Raw genomic sequence first — 9,985 nt, forward strand, 5'->3', positions numbered from 1 at the left:
TTTCCCCCTTCGAGGATGTGTCCCCCCCTGCTGAGCTGCCCAAGGTGATTTCCTTCTTTGCCGATCTCGATTGTGGTTTTTCATCTAAGTATGTGGTGATTTTTTTTAGAAAAGGAAGTATGTGGTGATTAATAATGCAAAATTTTATTAGCTTCGATGCCATGCTATACATAGTGGTTTAAATAACTTGTGTTTCTTATACTGAAAAGTAATTCAGAATTTGTTTCTGTTTCAATTAGAGCCCTGATGCAGACAAGGATTGTGTGGTTGTGCATGTCACTCGCTATGAGGCGGACGACCTGAATATACGCACTGGGAAAACAGAGTTCTTAGGCTGTTGGATCCTGGAAACCATTTGTGGTTATACCAATGAAGAGGTGTATTCCAGCCTCACTGTTGTCAAGCGTGTTGTCCAGGGTGTACTGAAGCACAAGAGTTCAAAGCTACTCCTTCGTTTGTGAGGCACACTGTTCTTGTCAAGCTTACGCAGGAAGATGACGTGGCATGCCTCCACAAACAAGTTTATCAGTGGCAAGGCCACAAGGTTGTCTTCATGAAGGTTCACAGGATTGAGCTGCTGCGGGACGTTCTCGATGATGTTCATGGCAAGGTCCGTCTTGTGTCCAGCCCAAATTAGATCGAGGCATGAAATAGTTGCCCCAACTAGTGTTTAATAGTAGTTTGGATTGTGTCTAATTATCCGAACCTTGCCTGTTATCGACCCCTCTGGGGCTAGTACTCTGTTTGAATCTGTCTATGGGAACTGCTGCTACTTTTGTGTGCCCATGAATCATGTGAGAACCATCATAATTGTTGCCGAAACAGATGCGTCCTCACTAGTTTTTTCATGAATATGGCATGGTAAGACATAAGTTGTCACGGTTTATCATACGAGCAGTGTGTGTTTTGATGAAATAGAGCACTCGTTCGAGAACCGTGCGCCGACGTATACATAAGTACAGTACTTGTGAACACTGTTGGTGCAACCCCACTTGTAAGTAGTTGTGCAAAACACGGCACATTGGCTCAGCTTGCTTCAACACTAGGCTATCGACCAGCTAACAATCAACAATCTGCTGTCTGACATATAAGCAACTATGTATCTTGTTACAATGGTTCATGCAGTTAATTGAGGCCAAAATGTAATATATTACAAACGTTCAACGCTAGTCCAGCGCTCATCTGGAACACTCACATTAAACTCGTCTTCATAAAAATCTTGAAAAGCACAAGTTAAGCAGTTTTATACATCTCAATGATTCATAGAACATAACAAACATATACTAGTTCACAGCAAAAGACAAAGTTGTGAGAAGGTTTACAAATCAGGAAAAAACAAGCAAGGCTTCTCTGAGCAAAGGGCCTCCTGACAGGCTTAAATTTCCTGGAGTTCACTCTGGTTTTTTCTTGTTGCCACCATCCAGGGTTAGGTTCTCTCATTCCAGAATATCCAATGATAATTGTGGTCTCAGCTGGAATGCTGAACTGAACCATGCAGTGTACTGACCAGTTGAAATGCTTGTGCATTCCACTAAATTTAAGCACCGTTATTTGCAGAAATAAGCAGACCACAATGTCTCTTGTCCACGCAGCTGTCCAAAAAACCGCCATGCAGCCATGCCAGCTAGTCCTTGGTCCGTGGAAGAACTGGCAGAAAGTGCATTCTGGGCTAGGATGGAGTTGTTTTTGCTCATCCCTGCACTACAATCAGGAAGTAAAATGTACGAATCATCTTCTTTTAGATTACCTTGGTCATTTTACCTTAGTTACTAGCAATGTAGGAATACCTTGAAGACTGGAGGTTAGACGATGGCAACGAGGGATAGCCATCTCATTTTGCGCAGTTGTACTAAAACTGAGGTGTGTGCTTTTGATTGCGCGGATAGAAACGATACAGAGACAGACATCCCGAAACGATATGGAGACAGACATCCCTGTTTGCACAAATACGAAATACGGTTATTTAAACAGTGACAGATATTACTACTTTCCCCCGTTTCCTCTTAGAACCAAGTCCTAGATTCATGCTACAGCTTTCCCACTTTGTTCCCTGTTTGAACCAACGCTTTGAGTTGACTGTATGAACTAGCTTTACTTCTAATAATAGTAGAAGTCTAGGTAGCTTTGGAACAGTGGACGGAAGTAGAAAAGGATCCACATGAAGGGGGAAGAGCTGGGGCAGTAGAGCAAGGCAGGTTTCGAAGGAATATATACCTGAGGGTCGTCGGCATGTGGCAAAGACGGCGTCGGGAGGCCGCATCTTGGCCACAATACCGCAGGGAGGAAGAAGGGGTCGGAGGCCCTCCCGAGCCGGCGCTCTCTCGGGGAGAACGGCACGGCCGCCGATCGGGACGCACGGGCAGTCGTTGGTCTCCTCCCTCGCCGCTGACGACAGCGTGAACGATGCACCTACACCCCTACCCCAGTCGAGGTTGTTCGGCCGGATTTGTGACCAGCCGTGAGCTGAGAGAGAGAGAGAGAGAGTGGCCACCTATGTCTTTCTTAGATCTGGAGAGCATGAGAGAGTGAACGAGAGGAATCCTAGTAAAGCAAGCGCTAAGGCTCCTGCTTTTATATATAGTGGAGTGATTTTGTTGTACCGGCTTCAAAAAAATGCGCTCCTACGTGTACCCGCGAGTGGGTGTGAGAGAACTAGTTTGTGCGTGCACCGCTTCTCTTCGTGAGAGTACAATATATACTATGCCCAAAGAACGTTCGCCGCAAGAGTAATAATATAAGTGTGTGACGTGCGAGCTAAAATAAAATGTGCGCGCCGTCTTTTGTTTTTTATAAGTTCTGAGGGTAGGGTGTGAAGAGCACATATGTGTGTGACGTCTACCTGCAGATAGACGATGGGTGCCACGTGCGAGTCTGCGAGAGGACTCGGGAGAGTTGTGACTCGTGAGGGTGCATGTGCATGAGAGAGAGGGGGGCACGTATCAATGCAATGCATGTGTCCGTAAATCATTATCCGACAAACGTTCGCCACAAGCCTTTTCCTGACGAACGCTGTAAGAACCGTTAGATCGGCATCCGACAGTGTCAGTTTTGCCGTGTCATTTAACAGAACAGCCACTCCTCCTACACACAAATCTTCCATGTGAGTGTTAGAAACTGTCGTGTGCTCCCTCCATTCCGAAATGCAGTGCATATAGCTTTATTGAAAATTAGAACCTCGCAAACTTTTACCGAGTTTTCGTGTACCAAATTGCACATGTAGAATACCCTGTATATATCATTTCATTCATCTTCGAGAGGTAACTATAAAGATGGGTGAGGAGTCTACAAAGAAAGACCATCTTATCACCCGCAACAATTTCAACCATCCTTTAGTGTCGAGGAATATCATAGGAACTCTATATGATATGATTTTTATAGGATTTTTTTCCTTTAGAGCCAATTGGTTCATAGGAATAGATTCATATACTCTACATTTCAAAGGAAATAAACATGATATCATTTCTATAGCTTTAGAGCCACTTGGTTCATATGAATGGATTCCTATACTCCCTTAATTTCAAAGGAAAATAAACATTAGCGTATATTCAATAGAAAAGTTCCTATGATATGAACCAAATTACATCTCTTTACTAATCCCTCCTCATAGGAATTGAGATACATGTCATCTCTAGATTCAATAGAAAAGTTCCTATGATGTGAACCAAATGACATCTCTTTTCCAATCCTTACTCATAGGAATTGAGATCCTCCATTTCATCTCTTTCCCTACTACTTCCATGTATACATCTTCTATTCCTAAATAGATAGTACAACCCACTAGTAGTTTTTTTCCAAAACATGCAACTATGGCACAAGAACTATATAGTGTGCCAATAACTTTGAAAGATGGTAGCTGGATAAAGCTAACCCGAAAGTGCAGAGATGGGCAAATCCGAGCACTACTGGCCGTTGGATATCATCAACATTCCACCATATATGCCACATGTACAATTTAGAAGACTCCATGGTTGAACTTAAGCATAATGCACAAACCTCAAAACACAAGCACTTCTCCTTTGTTCTAGAATCTTCTGTGTCATAATTGATTCTTTTTCTAAATGAATTGCCATTATTTGTTTTTTACTATATGATTTACAATGCACAACCCCATGAATCTTAACATTTTTATAAAACTAATTGATTTTGAATGAGATGAACTATAAGAACTAAATGAACATCTACATCATGCATATATGACTCAAAGCTTTACATGCTATAGTGTGTATTTATTCATAATTTGGTTTCGAAATCTCATGCGTTCAATACATGTGTACCTTACTAGTTTTGAGTAGAGTAGCAAATTTTACGCGGCCCTGAGTATATCAAAATGCAGGGCCCATGCATCATTGACTTTCGGTCGAACCTACGTCCGCATTTTTCTGTACGTGCTATATCTCCACTGGTCCCCGAACCCAACATGCTGCCTCGTTCCCGTAAAACCAAGCGGCCCACACATATTTAAGGCGTCGACTCGAACCCGTTTACTACGACGTGGCCCCGCACGCCGTAGGACACCTACAAACCCTACCGCCGCACTCATCATCGGTTTTCTTCAAGAGGACGAGGGAGAAGCCAATTTGTAGTGGAGGCGCTTTCAAAAAAAGGATCTGCAGTGGAGACCCCTACCCTAGGGTGCCCTAGGTAGCTGCCGCACGCATCATTGTTTTCTCTTTTCTTTATGCTCTTGCGTGCTAGAGTGAAATGATGGTTGCTTCGTCCGTCCAGCTTAATGCGGGCAAGGTGGGGCTTTGTGATTTGACCCCTCATCGCTCATTTTCTAATCTGCAGCGCTACGACCGGGGTGCCTCCAATTCCAACCGCTGCCCGAACTGTAATTTGGTGCATCGCACGTGGAACAAGACGGTGGATGAGCCACATGTCTGCCAAAGGGGTCCTGTTAAGTGTGTCTCCATTTCGTGTGCGGACTAACCTTGCTTGAGTTGCTACGCCAACGCGACAGGAGCAGCCTACCACTTGGTTTTGCTCCTTGGTGAATCTAGACTATATTGATCTAAAAAGATACGTGTTGAACTACCCTCTCCGTCTCGGTTTTTTACTTGTAGGCGTCTCGGTTTATAGGGCCTGCACGTAGTTCTAGGTCATCCATTTGACTAACTAAATATGAGTTACTATTTCACAAAAAGTATATCATTGCATTCTTATTGGTTGATATGTGAAGAAACAAGAAACGCGGTAGAAGTTAATGCACCGCGCCTTGTATTTTGGGATTATTTGGTTTTCGTAAGATGACTTACTAACCTAGACGGAGGGAGTAGTTGTACTTAAAAGTCGAGGGCGGGGCTTTTCCTGCGTGGTAATCGGGGCAGTTCTGCCTAGTCGGCTCAACAGAGACGCGAGAAGACGAGGGAGTAGGCTACTGCAAAAGTAGGGATGTGTGTTTTGACAGCGAGTTACTGCTGGACAGGTGGGGCCCCGTGATTTGACTTGCCATTGTCATTTTAACTGTGGCGCTACGACCAGCATGAGTCTCCCGATTCCTGACCACCTCCACACAGGTGCCTCTCCCAATGCTCCACCATGTAGTAGTAGAGGATGGCTCTTGCATGAGAGCCCACTTCACCAGTTTTTCCTTGCCTCTCTTTCCTCCGCATATGCAAAAATGCCATGTAAAGCGCACTATTGTACTTACTTGCTCCTACAGGTGCTTAAGCTTGCCACATAGGCATAAAGTCTAATGTGGCAAGTTAATCAAGAAGAGAGAGTCTAGTTTGGTGACCCAAGGAAGAAACGGTGCTAAGCGCATGTACCTAGGTGAAAAGACAATTTTGCGTCTATAGCTAATTAAATGAAGCAAACTTAGCAACACCATTTCATTGGAAGAGGTCACTCCTTGGCAAATGCAATAAATACTGGTACTCCCTGTGTCCCATTATATAAGAACGTTTTTGACACTACACTAGTGTCAAAAACGTTCTTATATTATGGGATGGAGGGAGTATGAAGAAAGAGATAGAGAGGAGTAAAAAAACACTTATAGCCAACCTTGTTGTAGTATGAGTGACTAAGTGGTGACTATGTATGACATGCCAACATCAGGTAGCCTAACGCACCGTGTTAAATCTCCAAGGGCGCGACCGCGCGAGCGACACGACGGTCATGGTAGGCGCGACCATGATACGGGCTGCTGGCAGCCCTTGGATCTGAGATCAAACGGTCGCATGCTAATTTGCTTAAAAAAATAAGAATAACCCTCCAAGATAGGATATTCACCCATAGGTCTAGAATCACGCCATGCAACCGTTCGATCTTAGATCCAAGGGCTCTCGGAAGCCCGTATCATGGGAGAATGGAAAGCCACTACCCTGCCGTTCGCACGCTGGCAGTTCGCTCCTACTCGTCCCCGCATGTCCTTTAATACTACGGCGGTTCGCTCCTAGTCATCCCATCCATTCACATTAGTACATTACGGCAGTTCCACTAATCCTAACCCTCCTCCCAAATCCATAGCGTCCCAAATCTCCCCGATCGGTAGTGAGTACAAGGTTAGAACCATCACCGACGATGAGTTCGACGTCATCTACACCCGTACTTCCGCGACGGTGAAAGGATGCCTTTCTCGCTTCAGACGCATGTTCAAAAACTCACATGATGAGTGGGTCGTTGGGCTAGATGTTGAGTACACCACAGTCGTGGGACGAGAGAAGGATCTAAAGGACGAAGAGAGGAAGAAGCCCGCCGTGATCCAGGTTTGCGTACATAACGTTTGCTTGGTCTACCACATATGCCATGCCGACGTTGAGTGCCCGGATTTTAAGAACTTCCTCGAGGACAAAATAGTCAAATTCGTTACTGTAGACTTTAAGAACGACAAAGAAGTCCTGCGTCGAATAGGCCTCATTGTAGGCAACCCCTTCGACCTCCAGAAGAATCGGCTGGTGCCCTCTCGTCAGCCTTCAATGCTGACCCTGGCAGGAGCCATGGTTCATCCTTCGTATGGTAAACTGGAGAAACCTCCATACACGTTTCATCGTCATGCATGGCAGCGGAATGTACTAGATATAGACCACATCCAGTATGCTGCAATGGATGGCTACCTTTGTTTCAATATCTAAAAGGGTTTGATGAAGAGCAACAGCCAAGTTGGCGGTTCAAGCAAAGAAGTATCGGCCAAGAGGAAGAGGGACAAGGATGAAGTCGAGGACGTGGACGAGGACTCCGAGTAAGGTGGCAGTGTCGTTGCATTATGGTGGTTCTAAACTTCTAATGCAGTGTCTACCGCATTAGTTGCATAGTTTAATTTCAGGTGTGATTAGTTTAATTTGAGGGTGTGTTGTGTTGAGCCCCCAGCAGAAGTATGTTATGTTTCTTCTCGTTACTTTAACTCTTCAGTATGTACATACTAGTACTATTATTTCTTTAATAGAATTTAGCACCCCAATTAAGCACGTACTAGCTTTTTTAATAGTACTATATGCATAATTTGGCGACGAGCGCTCTCTATATGTACCACCTTTTTTAAAATTTCAATTTTTGCTCCATGGCGCAATCCATCGATAGTGGAGTACTACCTCCGTCCTGGTTTATTGGTCCTCATTGTAATCTGTGCCAAATTTCGACCATAAATTTAACTAACAAAATGCTCATGCATGTCACAAAAAATTATATATTTGAAAACTATGTTCGAATATGAACCCAGCGTTATAATTTTTGTTAACATGCACTAACATTTTGTCAGTTAAATCTTTGGTCAAAATTTAGCACAAACTACATAGGGGACTAATAAACCAGGCCGGAGATAGTACTACTGTACAAAAGTATACATTTTTTAAAAGGCTAGCATACTGTTCATCACACACACACACACACATATATATATAGCCAGTTAAATTCTCGACCTAGAACGACGTGCATGCCATGTAGTAAACTGCTCCGAAGGAAGTATAGTAAAAATGAGGTGATTTTACCGAGCGATCGGCGGGGGAGCATGGCCTGTCATGCGGTACCACGTGTCATGATGTACCAAGGCGATGCGCGTGTCCCTCTTGAGGCAGAAGCAATACTAGTACATGGTTTGAGATGATGTCGAACCGAAGTGTGAAATAGTGGCTGCTTCGTTCGTCTGAGAAGGTGCGGCATTCTGATTTGACGTCTCATTGCTCATTACTACTACTAGGCCAATACGAGTGGGGTCCGCCCCCCTGCTGTTCTGCACTCTTATTTGGTGCTTGACACGTCGACCCGGTTGCTATATGTCCCACATGTCGGTGACAGGAAGTACAGAATTCATGAAAGGGAGCGTCGACGGAGGAGTATACTACAGAATTCATGAAAGGGAGCGACTTAGTTTTGGAAAAATCTGTTTTTATGGAGTACGTACCCACTAGGGTTTATAGGGCTCATCTAAAAAACATTCGTTTTTCCATTTGATAAGTCTCAATTCTACTATACTAGTAGTAGTACCATTACATGTTGGATTTCGAGGTGCGTTCGATCACCCGACGCAAGAAGTGTCAAGAGGAAACTAACCAATGCATGTACAAGTTCATGGAAATTTAGTGGTCATTCATGCATTCGTTCTAATTAATGCCTCGGTAAACATAACTTCTTGAGAAAAATGAGTGTACTGTGCAAACTACGAAGTTAATTCGACCACTCATCATCTACCTTGGTTGGAGAGATTTTGAAATTGAGTCATAAACTGGAAAGGCTCAATTACTATTTGTGGCCTTGTATAGATGCAAAATGTATTTTTTTTATAGTGGCCTTGTATAAGTAAATGAAGGGAGTACTAACAAAAGTACGTATGTAACTAGTAGGGACGAGGAGTAAACGGAGGGAGTAGTAAAATTTTCTCCTCGTTCTGCGAGCCACTGCGCGCGTGGGCGAGGGAGCGGGCGTAAAGGCGTACAGTAGTACTAGTAAGCTTCACCTCATCCTGCGAGCCACCGCGCCCGTGGGCCGGGGAGATGGCGTACTAAGCAAGTTTCTCCTTGTTCTGCGAGTTGACGGGACACATCAAAAGTACTCCAGTGTATAGAGCCTTGCCTCTAAGGTAGGCCCCACATGGTTTGCCTCTTTTTTTAATTTAACATAACGCGGCAAGTCGCAATTTGTTTGTTCACCCGTGGTAGACGATCCTCCCTCCACCAAGTGGACAACCAGTACACGTGCCAAATTACCACGTGGGCTGCCTTTTTTGTACAGAAATGAGCTCCACCGTGTACCCACGCGGGTGTGGTTGGGAAAGAGATGGGAGTACGTGCGCCGTGCGTGCACCTCTTCTCTTCGTGCATGTCCCCCACCTTCGTGGGTGTGTGTGAGAGAGATACAAACCTAGACATAATGCACCGTCCATCCCCATGCCTCCGCCCAGTCCGACCACCAGTCACCATGTAACGCCCCGGATCCGATGCGCCAGATGTCTGCCAGTTATTCGCTAACATTGCCATGTCATTTGCTTGCGTGTTGCATTTTATCATGTCATCATGTGCATTTCATTTTGCATACGTGTTCGTCTCATGCATCCGAGCCTTTTCCCCGTTGTCCGTTTTGCAATCCGACGCTCCTATGCCCTCCGGCGTCCCCCTCTTCTCTCTCTTCGTGTGCGGATATTAAACTTTCTCGGAATGACCCGAGCCTTGCCAAGCGGCCTTGGTATAGCACCGGTAGACCGCCTGTCAAGTTTCGTGCCATTTGGAGGTCGTTTGGTACTCCAACGATTAACCGGGTAACCGTAAAGCCCCTCTCTCTTTGCAGCCCAACACCCCTTCCAAAGTGGCCAAAACCCATCTAACTCTCCTCCATGCTCTCGGTCGTTCGATCACGATCGTGTGGGCGAAAACTGCTCCCCATTTGGACTCTCCTAGCTCCCTCTACCTATAAAACTAGCCCCTCCCCCGAAATTCGCGGATCATTTCGCGGATCATTCCGCCGTCCGCTCGCCCGAGCCCGAGCGCCCCGCCGCCGCGTCCCTGCTCCCTCGCGTGCCTCGCCGCGGCTTGGCTCCGCCGCCGGCGCCGTCCTT

This window comes from Triticum aestivum, chromosome 7B, assembly GCF_018294505.1.
Source record: "Triticum aestivum cultivar Chinese Spring chromosome 7B, IWGSC CS RefSeq v2.1, whole genome shotgun sequence".
NCBI classification, from domain to species: Eukaryota; Viridiplantae; Streptophyta; class Magnoliopsida; order Poales; family Poaceae; genus Triticum; species Triticum aestivum.